Consider the following 17,902-nt stretch of genomic DNA (forward strand, 5'->3'; position numbering starts at 1 on the left):
TGTCATTTTGGGAAAAGCCCTTGAAAAATATTCCCAGAAGAAGCAGGAAGGTGCAAGTAGTACACTCAGTTGTCACTTCTTAGCCAGCTCCAGGACCTAATAAAGAGTCCACTGAGTGTATGGTCATGGTCTTCTGCTGCAGCCCATCCACTTCAACGTCTCTTCTGTACACCACTGTTGTAACATGTGGCTATTTGAATTACTGTCACCTTCCTGTCAGCTTGAACCAGTCTGGTCATTTTCCCTCCTCATAGAACTGGATCTCTATTTTTACATTTTTCATACTATTCTCTGTAAATCATGAACTTCATCAAGGACTACCTGGATTCCTATCTCGGGCAATGTACTTCATAAACATTTAAGTTGGATACCAATTAAAGACATTTATTGACAATGACTAGAATTCTTTTATAACTGGTATAATTGACAAAATGTTTATTTGTCTAAATATTTGACAGGAGTCAGAAATAAAGGCATAAAATGCAGGCAATATCCACACAAGTAGAAATAGAGTTAATGTTTCAGTATTTCAGGCCAAAAACATTAACTGAGTTTCTTTTCTACAGATGCTGTCTAATATATTGAGTGTTTCAAGTATTTTCTGCCTCTTACATCAGATTTCCAATATATGTGTGTGTGTGTGAGAGAGAGAGAGAGAGAGAGAGTGTGTGTGTGTGTGTGAGAGAGAGAGAGAGTGAGAGTGTGTGTGTGTGTGTGGGGTTGTGTGTGTGTGTGTGTGTGTGTATATATATACAGTTTAGGTGATTCTGATCATTCTCTCCCCTCCCACTAGTTCCTTCCTGTACCCAAGAACAAAGCCTAGTGATTGAAGTAATAATAAAGAAAACAATAAGCAGCAACTTCTAAAGAAGTTGCTGATTTTTATTGTTTATTTTTGCTACTAGTTGGGGTTTTCCTTGTAGAATTCTTGGATAATTTATGGTATTCATCTGAAGCTTGAGTCTATAATGTTTGGCGCCTTTAATGTAACCGCAGGTAAGTTTTTCATTGTGCCTTTGCATATGATAATAAACTTGAGTTCACTTGACTTTACTTATGTTGTACAGCAACAGCATATGATCAACCAGGATTTTCTTTGCCTTCTGTATTTGCTTTGTTGCCCCTGCCCTTTCTTGGAACTGCGAGAGAACTTGCTAGGCACATCAAGAGACATTGGAGTCAAAAAAAACTTATTATAGTAGAGAAGATGAGGACAGGTAATACATCAGAGGTAGATCTCACTCCTCTACTGACAGCAGCTAATTACATAAACTGATTCTGTATCTCAATCCATGGAGATGAAGATGAAAGCAGTTTATCAACAGAATGATGTGTATATAAGATTAAGGAGCTATGAGTCACAGGGGGCCCTCGTTGAATTACCTACATATTTCTGAGAAAAAAAGTCAATCTTGCCCATTTGTAATATTGTCACACTAAAACATTTTATCATTCAGATGATGAATCATTAATAAATATAATATATTGGATAGAATTAAAATCATAATTGACTTGAGATAATTCTCTAGAAATTACTGTGTCTTCCTTGCTTAAATTTCATTCAATTTTAAACAGATTTCCTTTCATAAGTAATAAATCAAGTCAGCGTATTTTCAACCCTGCTCAAGATAAGGTTAAGAACTGGCAACAAAAGTGACTTAGAACAATTGAGATTATATTAATAGTCATGGGAAACTTACTCCATTATTGTTAAATGATGGGTGACAGCGGGAGAGAAGGATAGGCAAATACCCAGTTGGAGTTGGGTATATTCAGTGCGAATGATGGATATTAAATAGGGATGAAAAACATTGAATGGAGATGATGGCTAGACAATGAGAGGAGATCACACAAGGATATTCAACAGGAGTGAGGAAACTGACCCCACTATCCCTGCTTGTGTATTAAATTTTCTAGCTGTGAGTCTCCCAGTGCATTGTCAGAGGTGACAGGAGCAAAGGCCTTGTGCTTGTGCTGCCAAGAGATCTTTTCACTGTTGCCAAGTATTTCTGTTGTCATCTGAAAACATAAAACATAGAACATTACAGCACAGTACAGGTCCACAATGTTATGCCATACTCTTACTCAAGATCAATTTAACCCTTCCCTCCTGCAGAGTCCTTCATTTTTATATCATCCAAGTGGCTACCCAAGATTTCCTGAAATGCCTCTAATGTATCTGCTTCTTCCACCAGCCCTGGCAGGGTGTTCCACGCAGCCGCCATTCTGTGTAAAAATAAAACTTAGACTATTTTTTTACGGTTAAACTTAAACTGTTGAAAAATAATTGAAATTATTAACAATAGAATTTTTTTTTAATTAAGGTGAATGAACTTATTAAAAGCACTTGAAAATATTATGAATTAGTTAAAACATTAGAAATATTAAGATAAATAAAGACCATCAAAAACAAAACTTAACCTTTTAAAGGGAAGACAGCGACTTCTATTCAAATAAATGAAGCTGTGTTTGCTGCCCTTGCAGTCGCGAGTGAAAATCTGACCAGCCAAATACAGATTGGGATAGGCCTTTTCGTTGAGCAATTAACAAATTGCTCCTGGGTTTAAAGCGAGAGAAGTCTGTACAATGGAGTACAAGGTGAGGAGAATACTTACTGGGAAAGAAGGATATTGAAAGAACATGCTAAACAGCAATACTTAAAAATATTCATTCAGTATGGAGAATATTCACTAACGATATAGCTTATTCAAATGGGTCTGGGAACCATAGATTTTCCCTCTTTGTCCTTGTTTTAATCTTACTCCTTTTTTAACTGCTAATTCCTCTTTATAAATACACAATACTGCTTGAGTAGTAATACGGTTCTGGTATGTTAGCGTAGTGGCTAGTACAATGCTTTACCACACCAGCAACCAGGGTTCGAATCCCGCCACTGTCCGTACATTCTCCCTGCAACTGCATGAGCACCCTCTGGGTGCTCCAGTTTCTTCCCACAGTCCAAAGACGTACCAGTCGGTAGGTTAATTGGTCATTGTAAATTGTCCTGTGCTTAGGCTAGGGTTAAATCGGGGGTTGTTGGTTCGGCTTGGCTTGAAGGGCCGGAAATGCCTACTCTGCACTGTATCCCAATGAATAAATACCATCGTGATATTCTTTCATTCTTACCCTCTATTTATTATCTAATGACTAGTATGCCATTTCCCATCTTTTGCATTAATATCAGAATCTCAAAATCACCCCTTTCCTTTCTGCTCTGCTGAAAAAGCTCCCTCTTCATATTGGATAATGATTGTGTCAAGAGAACTGGGGTTCATGTGCTGGAAAGGGCCACGAACCTTGCCTCTAAATTCAGTACATTCAGTCTTCACGCTTTTATCTTAATTCTTCACCACATATGTTTACTCCTGATAGAGTTTCATTCATCTACAAATTGCCTTGACAACTGAGTATGTTGAAAGGCCACTTCAACAGTAACTAGAGGGCTTGAAATGTAAACCAGTGGTGAGATGCTTCCTGCCCGATATATCTTTTCAATTTATCTTGTCATTTTTCTTCTGTTTTGAATCTCGATGTTGCTGCAAAGGGCTTTGGCTCTTCAACCGCTTTTTCCACTTTTCTTTTAACTAAAGTTTAACATTTCTATTTTACACATCAGCTTTCAAATATGACCAAATTAAAATTGATAAAATTATCATTGAGTTTCCAATGTAATGGCATGAGCAAAGTTTGAAGTGAAACCACCTCAAGAAGACAGATTTTTACTTGCATTAAACATTATAATGTAGGAGAGGACCGTGTAATGTTCTTTCAAACTCTTAGTCAGAGACTAAAAGCGAATGTTGCTATAGTGCACACCAGACTGTCGGTGATTGATGTCCAGTTTTGTAAATGTAAACCGCTATCACACAGATAATAGCATCAATGAACAGCAATGATGGACGTTTAATTTTCACTCTTTCATGTATCATAAAATTTCTACTTGCCTGCTGAATTTTGACCATTTGAAATTCAGTTTTGAATCAGTGGTTCTGATCACATGCTTAATAAGAGCTCTTTTCTCCAGGCAAACAGCCCATCTGGCTTTCAAATCATACTTAATTGAAGCAACTTGGAAGAATCAAAACTGACAACGCTGGCCACTCAGCATGCCAGGCAGTATCTATGGACAAATGAAAGTTAACTTTCCATGTCAAGATTCTTACAAGCCTAATGAAAATCTGCAGATTGTAGATGAATAAACTTTAGTTTGCTTTTTCTGTGTACACTATTTGAGCTGCTTGAAGTTTTCCATGTATTCATTTTTATTTCACAATCCCAGTACTTTCTGTTAAGCTTAAGACATAATAGTGCTGCTAGGTAGAGAAACAATTCCTTTGAGGTGCCTGTTTGGTTACCTACCCTGGTTCCTACAAGTACACTAAGTCACGGTGTGATCTCACCTCAGTAGTGATGGATGGAAGAGCTAAACGTCAATGAATAATTCAATAACAGAAACATGGTGTAGGATGATACTAAAGTGCGGAGCATTGGGATGTACATCATTAAATGATTGAGGCTAAGAAATAAGATCTCAATTCTCAGTTCAAACCACAGGTAACTGACAAGTAGAGTGGTATATATAAATGATGTTATTAGCCATAAGTGGCCCGGCCAAAACCTGTAGAGTTCAATATGCCCTCAGTATATTCCTACACTTTTCGTCCCTCTTCCCTCCGGGAGAAGGCTCAGGAGCTTGAAGACTCGTACGGCCAGATTTGGGAACAGCTTCTTTCCAACTGTGATAAGACTGCTGAATGGATCCTGACCCGGATCTGGGCCGTACCCTCCGAATATCCTGATCTGCCTCTCGGTTTTTTTGCACTACCTTACTTTCCATTTTTCCATTTTCTATTTACAATTTATAATTTAAATGTTTAATATTTACTAATTTTTTGCTATTTTTAATATTGAATATTTGTAATCCAGGGAGCGGGAAGTGCAGAATCAAATATCGCTGTGATGATTGTATGTTCTAGTATCAATTGTTTGGCAACAATAAAGTATAAAGTATAAAGTATACTGCCTCTGCTGTATACAGAATGTATATTAGTATAGAAACTTTCTGTTCTCTCGGTGATCCATGCATGTGCTGTAGCCTCCTTTAAGCAACCTGTATCTACATGCTCTGTGACCTGAATATGCCCTATGCACTGTTGCACACAAACTGAACCCTCTTGATACTTACCCACCAGTGCCCTTTTGTATGCAAGTTGTGCTTCCTTGTACACATGCTGCACCCTCTCACGTACTGGTCCTCTGGTACAAATCATCTGATACCATTCTAAATCATCCGGTTCCCTGTTGTTACACAAATATGAATAAAGCAGGATGTTGGATAAAGGATGCGCAATAAAGATTAGGTGTTGAATTCATTTATTTATTTAAAGATGGACCAGGCCCTTCTGGCCCTTTGAACCCCACCACCCAGTAACCCTCTGACTTAACCCTAGCCCAATCATAGGATAACATACAATGAACAATTAACCTACTAAATGGTACACCTTTAAACTGTGGGAGGAAACTAGAGCACCTGGAAGAAACCTACGTGTACACGAGAATGAACGTGCAAACTTGCCTACAGAGGATGCTGGAAGTGAACTCCAAGCTCCAACATTCTGAGCTGTAATAGGGTCACGCTAACCACCATGACACCATGGTGCCCCAGTAAATGTTATCCATTTATTTGGTTTTATTGAGGGGCTTGATTGTTTAATATTTCTTCATATTTATATCTCGTACTAAATGTACACTGACACCATATTTAGATCTGGTGAAAACAAATTACAATGAATCCACAAAAAGTCACTTTAGGGCATTACAAGCAATTGTAAGATTACAAGATGGAAGGCATGGCAGTACAGTAGCGTTGTGGGAGGCACGGAAGCAGAACGGTTAGCTGTAAGATCGAGGTTCGATTCCAACCACTGTCTTTAAGGAGTTTCAAGATTCTCCTCATGACCATGTGGGTTTTCCCTGTGTGCTCCAGTTTCCTTCCATATTCCAAAGACAGATGGTTAGTGTTAGTAAGTTGTGGGCATGCTATGTTGGCATCAGAAGCATGGCGACTCTTGTGGGATACCCTGTGCAATCTTTGCTAAGTTGATTTGATGTAAGCAATGCATTTTACTGTATGTTTCGATGTTGCAATGTACATATGATAAATAAAGCTAAACTTTTCTTACAAGATTCAGCTGATGTTATAACTCTTTGTTACTCTCCCCTGTGTTCTCCCATCACACTCACCCTAATGCAACCATCCTTCTCACTCCCCATGTACTGTAATTTTCTGCCTTAACAATATGTACATCGTAGAAGCCATCTATTCCATCCTTGCCATGCTTATGCTCTAAGTAGCCCATCCAACTTGGCTTAGATCTCAATATGGCCATTTATTGACAGCACTCGCTGAATGAGTGATATGGTATCCACAATAGTGATGAACAGTCAGCACTAATGGTTTCTAATTTGCATCGGTGATTTACAATCTGACCTGTTAATTTAGAATCCACACTGCTAACTTATAGGCTGCACTATTGATTTAAAATCAGCACGAGCTATCATCAGTATTGACAAATTATGTAATGATTTTACAGAGTAAATTATTGATTGAGGTCTGTGCTCTCAAGGTACAGTCAGCATTGACAGTTTACAGTCTAGATGAGGGATTTACCATTTGAACAAATAATTTACAGGCAGTTAGGGTATATTTTGGAGATAGGGTATTTTGCAATTATTAATTCAAAGTTCCAAGTCAATTTTAGTATCAAGAGTACATACATATCACCACATACAGCCCTGAGATTTTTCTTTCCTGCGGGCATACTTAGCAAATCTGCAGAAGAGTAACTGCAAACTGTAAACATCAGGAACTGTAAACTGTAAACAAAACTGTGCAAATAATCTCTGCAATTTCACGGGCAGCCAATCTTCAGGCTTGAACGTGGATTACAGATTGAATTTAAGAGGCAGATCTGAACAGTAGTTTTCCTGAAGAGTGCACTGGAGTTGACTGCAAACCAGACAATGCTGATTAACATTCATTTTGGTTGTCTGGAGTGTGGGTGAGAAGAAGGAGGTGTGTGAAAACTATATGTAATTCAAAGGAAGCATTGTAGATACTTCGTAACTATGGAGTTGTCCTGCCACTATCTTTGATCTTTAGCATATAAAAATGTCATGTAATATTGGGTCAGGAGGCCTCTTCCTCTAAGAGTGTCCCAGTATGATGCCTGCTGCTCATTTTTGCTGAATAAAACTCTTCTATATCCACTAGCTTCAGGTCTCTCCGGTGACTTTGTTCACATTACAACAGGCAGTACTGGTGATTTATTATTTGTACTGGGAATTTAAAGTCTGCACTGCTGAATTTATAGTCTGCAGCTGTCATTTGCATGCTGCACTAGTGACATACAGTTTCTGTGTCATTTGTAGTTGTGCTGATGATTTATTGTCTGACCTTCTGATTTACTATCTTTACATGTGAGTTATAATCTGTACTGGTGAATTACAATGGGCAATTATGATTTACAGCCTGCACTGGGGATTTGCAGTCTGCAATGGTAATGCATAGTCTGTAAATTACATCTAGTCTGCTTGTGCACTGACAATGTACAGTTTGCACAAGGGATTTACAATTTCCTCTATTGATTTACAATCTGATTGGTAACAAATGTTCTGAACTGATAATTTACAGCGTGCACTAGAGATTTGTAGTTAGCACTAGTAATTTACATTCTGTGTACTGCATTTGGGCAAATGTGGTTTACAGTCTCCATTGATGATTTAGATCATGTAATTCTCTAGTGCAGACTGTAAATCATCAATGCTTACTATAATTCATGTACTGATTTTCCATCACTAGTGCAGGTATACTGTGGATTTATGGTCTGCACGGCTAAATAACAGTCTGCAGCATTGGCATCGTCCCTACATAATCAACTGTCTACAGTGGTTTATTTATCTTACAGTCTGAATCCATCATCACAATTGTCACTGACGATTCATTGTCTGTACTGCAACAGACAGTTAGCACTGACACCTTAAGTTCTGCAACACCAGTGCCCCAATGATTTACCGCGGTGCTGCTGATTTCCAGTCTGCAATATTGATTTACAGTATGTGATGTATAGCCTGCACTTGCAGTTTATGATCTCTATTGGAGATTTATAGTCTTTGTTGATGAATAACTGTCTGCACCAGCCTCAAACAAAGGATACTGACCTGAAATGATAGCTCTGCCTCATGTTCTACAGATGTTCTCTGGCCTTTTGAGTATCCACATGATTTTCTGTTTTTATTCATATTCTCCAATGACAATATATGGTAACAACAATGGTTTACAATCTGCACTCATAATTTATAGTTGTTAGGGTGTACTCTGGAGATATAGAATATAGCAAATATTAATTTCAAAAGCAACCAGTCTTCAGATCTGAATGTGGATTGTAGATTGAATTTAAAATGCAACTCAGAACAATGGTTTTCCTGGAGCTACAGATTGGGGTTGATTGCAGACCAGGAAACACCTGAGATGTCTGCATATGCATGAATGAAATAAACACCCCATTCACCTGAGATGTCTGCATATGCATGATGAATCTCAGAGACAGTGGTGATTAACACTCATTTTCGGTATGTTGGTGTGAAGATCTTGGTGTTTGAAAATTAAATATAACTCAAAGAAAGCATTATGACTACATTGTAACTATAGACATTGTCTTGCTGTTAACTTTGATCATAAGCATATAAAAATGTGATGTAATGTTGGGTCAGGAACCCAATTTCTACGAAGACTCCAAATGCTGTCAGCTTGTGTGTGCCAAATAAAGTCTTTTATACTACCAGCTACGTGTCTCTCTGGTGACTTTCATTGAGGGTCACAACAATAGTCTGTACTAGAAATTTACAATCTGATAAGATTAGCTTCATTTGTCACGTGTACTTTTGAAACAGCAACACATATAGTGAAATACGGCATTTGCATCAAATCAAATCAATGAGGATTGTTCTGGGAGAAGCCCACCGGTGTTGCCATATTGTGGGCACCAACACAGCATGGCCACAATTCACAAGCCCTGACTCTAACTGTACATCTTTGGAAGGTGGGAGGAAACCAAAGCACACGGAGGAAACACCCTTGGTCATAGGGAGAACATACAAGCTCCATTACAAACAATAGTAGGAATTATAGAAACATAGAAAATAGGTGCAGGAGTAGGCCATTTGGCCCTTCGAGCCTGCATCGCCATTCAGTATGATCATGGCTGATCATCCAACTCAGAACCCTGTACCAGCCTTCCCCCCATACCCCCTGATCCCTTTAGCCACAAGGGCCATATCTAACTCCCTCTTAAATATAGCCAATGAACTGGCCTCAATTGTTTCCTGTGGCAGAGAATTCCACAGATTCAGCACTCTCTGTGTGAAGAAGTTTTTCCTAATCTCGGTCCTAAAAAGTTTCCCCTTTATCCTCAAACTGTGACCCCTCGTTCTGGACTTCCCCAACATCGGGAACAATCTTCCTGCATCTAGCCTGTCCAATTCCTTTAGGATTTTATATGTTTCAATAAGATCCCCCTCAATCTTCTAAATTCCAACGAATATAAGCCTAGTCGATCCAGTCTTTCATCATATGAAAGTCCTGCTACCCAGGAATCAATCTGGTGAACCTTCTTTGTACTCCCTCTATGGCAAGGATGTCTTTCCTCAGTTTAGGGGACCAAAACTGCACACAATACTCCAAGTGTGGTCTCACCAAGGACTTGTACAACTGCAGTGGTACCTCCCTGCTCCTGTACTCGAATCCTCTTGCTATGAATGCCAGCATACCATTCACCTTTTTCACCGCCTGCTGTACCTGCATGCCCACTTTCAATGACTGGTGTATAATGACACCCAGGTCTCGTTGCACCTTCCCTTTTCCTAATTGGCCACCATTCAGATAATAATCTGTTTTCCTGTTTTCGCCACCAAAGTGGATAACCTCACATTTATCCACATTAAATTGCATCTGCCATGAATTTGCCCACTCAGCTAACTTATCCAAGTCACCCTGCATCCTCTTAGCATCCTGCTCACAGCTAACACTGCCGCCCAGCTTCGTGTCATCTGCAAACTTGGAGATGCTGCATTTAATTCCCTCATCTAAGTCATTAATATATATTGTAAACAGCTGGGGTCCCAGCACTGAGCCTTGCTGTACCCCACTAGTCACTGCCTGCCATTCTGAAAAGGTCCCGTTTATTCCCACTCTTTGCTTCCTGTCTGCCAACCAATTCTCTATCCACGTCAATACCTTACCCCCAATACCGTGTGCTTTAAGTTTGCACACTAATCCCCTGTGTGGGACCTTGTCAAAAGCCTTTTGAAAATCCACATATACCACATCCACTGGTTCTCTCCTATTCACTCTACTAGTTACATCCTCAAAAAATTCTATGAGATTCGTCAGACATGATTTTCCTTTCACAAATCCATGCTGACTTTGTCCGATGATTTCACCGCTTTCCAAATGTGCTGCTATCACATCTTTGATAACTGGCTCTAGCATTTTCCCCACCACCGATGTCAGGCTAACCGGTCTATAATTCCCCGGTTTTTCTCTCCCTCCTTTTTTAAAAAGCGGGGTTACATTAGCCACCCTCCAATCCTCAGGAACTAGTCTAGAACCTAAAGAGTTTTGAAAAATTATCACTATTATTATCCACTATTTCTTGGGCTACTTCCTTAAACACTCTGGGATGCAGACCATCTGGCCCTGGGGTTTTATCTGCCTTTAATCCCTTCAATTTACCTAACACCACTTCCCTACTAACATGTATTTCCCTCAGTTCCTCCATCTCACTGGACCCTCTGTCCCCTACTATTTCCGGAAGATTATTTATGTCCTCCTTAGTGAAGACAGAACCAAAGTAGTTATTCAATTGGTCTGCCATGTCCTTGCTCCCCATAATCAACTCACCTGTTTCTGTCTGTAGGGGACCTACATTTGTCTTAATCAATCTTTTTCTTTTCACATATCTATAAAAGCTTTTACAGTCAGTTTTTATGTTCCCTGCCAGTTTTCTCTCATAATATTTTTTTTTCCCTTCCTAATTAAGCCCTTTGTCCTCCTCTGCTGGACTCTGAATTTCTCCCAGTCCTCAGGTGAGCCACTTTTTCTGGCTAATTTGTATGCTTCTTCTTTGGAATTGATACTGTCCCTAATTTCCCTTGTCAGCCACGGGTGCACTATCTTCCTTGATTTATTCTTTTTCCAAACTGGGATGAACAATTGTTGTAGTTCATCCATGCGATCTTTATATGCTTGCTATTGCATATCCACCGTCAACCCTTTAAGTGTCATTTGCCAGTCTATCTTAGCTAATTCACGTCTTATACCTTCAAAGTTACCCTTCTTTAAGTTCAGAACCTTTGTTTCTGAATTAACTATGTCACTCTCCATCTTAATAAAGAATTCCACCATATTATGGTCACTCTTACCCAAGGGGCGTCTCACAACAAGATTGCTAATTAACCCTTCCTCATTGTTCAATACCCAGTCTAGAATAGCCTGCTCTCTAGTTGGTTCCTTGACATGTTGGTTCAAAAAACCATCCCGCATATATTCCAAGAAATCCCGTTCCTCAGCACCCTTACCAATTTGGTTCACCCAATCTATATGTAGATTGAAGTCACCCATTATAACTGCTGTTCCTTTATTGTGCACATTTCTAATTTCCTGTTTAATACCATCCCCAACCTCACTACTACTGTTAGGTGGCCTGTACACAACTCCCACCAGCATTTTCTGCCCCTTGAAGTCTAATTGGTGATCACTAACACTGTAATGCGATCGTGCTAACCACAACATTTCCAAGTCAGCCCACTTTGTCAATCTGTACTGCTGATTTACAGTTTATGCTTGCATTTCTCTCGAGTCTTAGAAAAATTACTAAATGAATGGATACCAAAATGGGATTATCTAAGAAATTCTAATGTAAGTACTAATACGTCTGTTGGAATTTATTTTCTGTTAAGTAAGTGAGGCACAATGCACCGAGAGGAATTTCCATACTGAGTGCCTCCCTATAAGAGGGACGGAGCAAAAACTGAAGAGCTTATTAAAATTAAGGTTAAAGAACTGTTTATTGACTTAGATCTTTTCTTCGTCCTTTGACAATACTTAAATTTGCCAAAAATGGAGGTACAACTGATCGTCAGGTGTGTATCTCTGTAGTTGCTTTGTGAGCTGTAATGTATAACTACAGAAAAGAAAGCCTTAGCTTTAAATAAAGAAGTAATAAAGACCTGCATACTTGTGCAATTCAAAGATTTCTAAAAAGACGTAATTTACAGGGATGTGGCTGGAAAACTTTTGAATGTTTAGGTACATTATTGCTACAAAATCATCCAAAACAGAGTATTCACACTTCAGTCACAAGATGTGTAAATTATACGTTAATGGGTTAGAGCTGAGAGTCCTATAATCATTCATAGAATCTGGGGAGAAAAGTGAATTTAATTAACTTTAATTAAAATAATAAAATTATACCATCAACTACCCATTGTGAGGCTAAAATATCTCTCAAATATCCAGACTCTAAAATGAAATAAAAGCATTTTAAAAATTCCTTGTCACCCATTTAAAAATATTATTTAATGTAACAGTAACAGAATGTCAAGCTCCATAAGAAATTCTATCGTTCCAGTATCCAGAAAATATAATTTCTTACCTTCATCAATCATATACCTGCTTTATTTGTTACCCCTCTTTCTTTCCCAGTCTTTTGCAGACTTTCCTTTACCCCTTTTTCTCTCCATTTGCCTATTCATCTCCCTACACCAACGCTTCTCTTCCTACTTCCCTACCCTTGTCCCTCCCCCCTAAATTTTCTCTTGCTCCCTTCCCTTCCATTATTAATACCCCATCCTTACTTTTCACACTTCATTCCCTTCCTTCATCCTCCATTCTCCTTCCTGCCAACTCATCACATCTTCCTGCAACATTCCCAACCACCAGCACGCCACCTATTTGTCCTATTCCATTGTCCTAAATCTCCAGATAAAAATGTTATCTTTATCCATTAGGATGTTGAATTCAACCTTCAGGTATAAACTGGGTTTGTCCTGAGGTCTGTGTACATAATAAACAGCAAAAACAACAAATAATAGAACTTAGTGAGAGAACTAATGGATTAAATCAAAGATCTGTTCTGCTTCATCCAGTCATTAATGTCGGTGAGCAATTAAGTGGCTAAAGGCTAAAGGAAGTGTCACAACTTTCCTCTCCTCAACAGTGGTCGACTCTGGCCTGTGAGTACCATCAACAAGGCTGAAAATTGGTAATTATCTTCAGACAAACTATCTAAATCATGCGAATGGATTGGGAAAAGCAGGTCAGCACTGGATTTCAAGAGAGAGAATTTGGAGAATGTCTGCGAGATGGCTTTTTAGAACAGCTTGTTGTTGAGCCCACTAGGAGATCGGCTGTACCGGATTGGGTATTGTGTAATGATCCGGAGGTGATTGGAGAGATTGAGGTGAAGGGACCCTTAGGAGGCAGTGATCATAACATGATTGAGTTCACTGTGAAATTTGAAAAAGAGAAGCCAAAATCTGATGTGTCAGTACTTCAGTGGAGTAAAGGAAATTACAGTGGCATGAGAGAGGAACTGGCCAAGTAGACTAGAAAGGGACACTGGCGGGAAAGACAGCACAGCAGCAGTGGCTGGAGTTTATGCGAGAAATGAGGAAGGTGCAAGACAGGTATATTCCAAAAAAGAAGAAATTTTCGAGTGGAAAAAGGATACAACCATGGTTGACAAGAAAAGTCAAAGCCAAAGTTAAAGCAAAGGAGAGGGCATACAAGGAAGCAAAAATTAGTGGGAAGACAGAGGATTGGAAAGTTTTTAAAATCTTACAAAAGGAAACCAAGAAGGTCGTTAACAGGGAAAAGAATAACTATGAAAGCAAGCTAGCAAATAATATCAAAGAGGATACTGAAAGCTTTTTCAAGTATATAAAGAGTAAAAGACAGGTGAGAGCAGATATAGGACTGATAGAAAATGATGCTGGAGAAATTGTAATGGGAGATAAGGAGATGGCAGAGGAACTGAACGAGTAGTTTGCATCAGTCTTCACTGAGGAAGACATCAGCAGTATACCGGACACTCAAGGATGGCAGGGAAGAGAAGTGTGCGCAGTCACAATTACGACAGAGAAAGTACTTAGGAAACTGAATAGTCTAAAGGTAGACAAATCTCCTGGACCAGATGGAATGCACCCGCGTGTTCTGAAGGAAGTAGCTGTGGAGATTGCGGAGGCATTAGCGATGATCTTTCAAAAGTCGATAGATTCTGGCATGGTTCCGGAGGACTGGAAGACTGCAAATGTCACTCCGCTATTTAAGAAGGGGGCAAGGAAGCAAAAAGGAAATTATAGGCCTGTTAGCTTGACATCGGTGGTTGGGAAGTTGTTGGAGTCGATTGTCAAGGATGAGGTTACAGAGTACCTGGAGGCATATGACAAGATAGGCAGAACTCAGCATGGATTCCTTAAAGGAAAATCCTGCCTGACAAACCTATTGCAATTTTTTGAGGAAATTACAAGTCGGCTAGACAAGGGAGATGCAGTAGATGTTGTATATTTGGATTTTCAGAAGGCCTTTGACAAGGTGCCACACATGAGGCTACTTAACAAGATAAGAGCCCATGGAATTACGGGAAAGTTACATACGTGGATAAAGCGTTGGCTGATTGGCAGGAAACAGAGAGTGGGAATAAAGGGATCCTATCCTGGTTGGCTGCCGGTTACCAGTGGTGTTCCACAGGGGTCCGTGTTGGGGCCACTTCTTTTTACATTGTACATCAACTATTTGGATTATGGAATAGATGGCTTTGTGGCTACGTTTGCTGACGATACAAAGATAGGTGGAGGGACCGGTAGTGCTGAGGAAACGGAGAGTCTGCAGAGAGACTTGGATAGATTGGAAGAATGGGCAGAGAAGTGGCAAATGAAGTACAATGTTGGAAAGTGTATGGTTATGCACTTTGACAGAAAAAAATAAACGGGCAGACTATTATTTAAATGGGGAAAGAATTCTAAGTTCTGAGATGCAACGGGACTTGGGAGTCCTCGTACAGGATACCTTTAAAGTTAACCTCCAGTTTGAGTCAGTAGTGAAGAAGGCGAATGCAATGTTGGCATTCATTTCTAGAGGAATAGAGTATAGGAGCAGGGATATGATGTTGAGGCTCTATAAGGCGCTGGTGAGACCTCACTTGGAGTACTGTGGGCAGTTTTGGTCTTCTTATTTAAGAAAGGATGTGCTGACGTTGGAGAGGGTACAGAGAAGATTCACTAGAATGATTCCGGGAATGAGAGGGTTAACATATGAGGAACGTTTGTCCGCTCTTGGACTGTATTCATTGGAGTTTAGAAGAATGAGGGCAGACCTCATAGAAACATTTCGAATGTTGAAAGGCATGGACAGAGTGGATGTGGCAAAGTTGTTTCCCATGATGGGGGAGTCTAGTACGAGAGGGCATGACTTAAGGATCGAAGGGCGCCCATTCAGAATAGAAATGCGAAGAAATTTTTTTAGTCAGAGGGTGGTGAATCTATGGGATTTGTTGCCACGGGCAGCAGTGGAGGCCAAGTCATTGGGTGTATTTAAGGCAGAGATTGATAGGTATCTGAGTAGCCAGGGCATCAAAGGTTATGGTGAGAAGGTGGGGGAGTTGGACTAAATGGGAGAATTGATCAGCTCATGATAAAATGGCGGAGCAGACTCGATGGGCTGAATGGCTGACTTCTTCTCCTTTGTCTTATGGCCTTATGGTCTAAATCGCTTCTTGAAATTTTGAAGTCCTTGCTGTCACTAAAGTCAGTCTTTGGCCAAATTGATTCAAGCCTTATGAAGGACGACGTCAGCTGGGATGAAGTTGGCAACATAATTGGCAACCAGATCCTAAGCTTATTTATCCACTCCTCCCCTCACCAACAGACAATGTCTGCAATGTGTTCAAGTGCAAAAATACACAGCAGTGATCTGCCAAGTATTATTTGATCACTTTCCTTTAGTCAGCAAATTCTGTAGCCAGGGGAAATGTCAAATCAGCACATTTCCCCCTAATTTGCTAGCACCTAGACCTGGAAAGCTAGTTGTTTGTGTCCACAAGGACAATATGATAATGTTGGCCTCAACCATTTTACTCTGGTAAAATGGCCTGAAGAAGGGTTTGAAATATCAACTGTTTATTCCCTTCCATAGGTGCTGCCTGACCTGCTGAGTTTCTCTAGTATTTTGTATGTATTACTCAGTGTGGTGGAGAGTGCTCGGTAAACACACTTCTTGTACATGCACATTTACGTACTCACACACACAAACGTTGCCTTGTCATTCGTTGCGTTGAGTGTACGCACTTCAATGTCTTCCTTCTCAGTAAGAGGAAGATACGTGAGCTGCCAGGAGTTCACACTGGACAAGAAATAGTATGGAGCTATTATTGTGTTTTCTGCTCGATACTTTTTTGGAAAAATTGGTGGTTTTCACTATTTTTGCTTATTTTTGTAAGTTTGATTTTTAACATACCGAATAAACACCCTTGTACTAAAGTGCTAATCAACTCCAGCCATATTTTCTTTAGTCATAACCCACGCATCTAACACTCTGGTAGAATGTTGTTACTTTTCCAATATAAACAATTGTTATTTTATTTCATTTTCAATCTCCGTGACTTTTCACACGGCTTTAGACCACCTAGACAACACAAACACCTACGTCAGGATGTTGTTAATCGACTATAGCTCAGCATTTAATACCATCATTCCCACAATCCTGATTGAGAAGTTGCAGAACCTGGGCCTCTGTAACTGGATCCGCGACTTCCTAACCAGAAGACCATAGTCTGTGCAGATTGGTGATAACATGTCCCTTTCGCTGACAATCAACACTGGCGCACCCCAGGGCTGTGTGCTTAGCCCACTGCTCTACTCCCTGTATACACATGACTGTGTGGCTAGGCATAGCTCAAATACCATCTACAAATTTGCTACAATACAACCATTGTTGGTAGAATTTCAGGTTGTGACGAGAGGGTGTACAGGAGCAAGATATGCCAACTAGTGGAATGGTGCCACAGCAACAACCTGGCACTCAACGTCAGTAAGATGAAAGAGCTGATTGTGGACTTCAGGAAGGGTAAGATGAAGGAACACATACCAATCCTCATAGAGGGATCAGAAGTGGAGAGAGTGAGCAGCTTCAAGTTCCTGGGTGTCAAGATCTCTGAGGATCTAACCTGGTCCCAACATATTGATGTAGTCATAAAGAAGGCAAGACAGCAGCTATACATCATTAGGAGTCTGAAGAGATTTGGCATGTCAACAAACACACTCAAAAACTTCTATAGATGTACCATGCAGAGCATTCTGACAGGCTGCATCACTGTCTGGTTTGGAGGGGCTACTGCATAGGACTGAAAGAAGCTGCAGAAAGTTGTAAATCTAGTCAGATCAATCTTGGGCACTAGCCCACAAAGTACCCAGGACATCTTTAGGAAGCAGTGTCTCAGAAAGGCAGCGTCCATTATTAAAGACCTCCAGCACCCAGGACATGCACTTTTCTCACTGTTACCATCAGGTAGGAGATACAGAATCCTGAAGGCACACACTCAGTGATTCAGGAACAGCTTTTTCTCCTCTCTCATCCAATTCCTAAATGGACTTTGAAGCTTTGGACATTACCTCACTTTTTTAATATACAGTATTTGTGTTTTTGCACATTTTTTAATAAACTATTCAATATACGTAATTGATTTACTTGTTTATTTATTATTATGTTTTATTTTATTTTTTTTTCTCTTTCGCCTAGATTATGTATTGCATTGAACTGCTGCTGCTAAGTTAACAAATTTCACGT

This window comes from Mobula hypostoma, chromosome 13 (assembly GCF_963921235.1).
Source record: "Mobula hypostoma chromosome 13, sMobHyp1.1, whole genome shotgun sequence".
In the NCBI taxonomy this organism is placed as follows: domain Eukaryota; kingdom Metazoa; phylum Chordata; class Chondrichthyes; order Myliobatiformes; family Myliobatidae; genus Mobula; species Mobula hypostoma.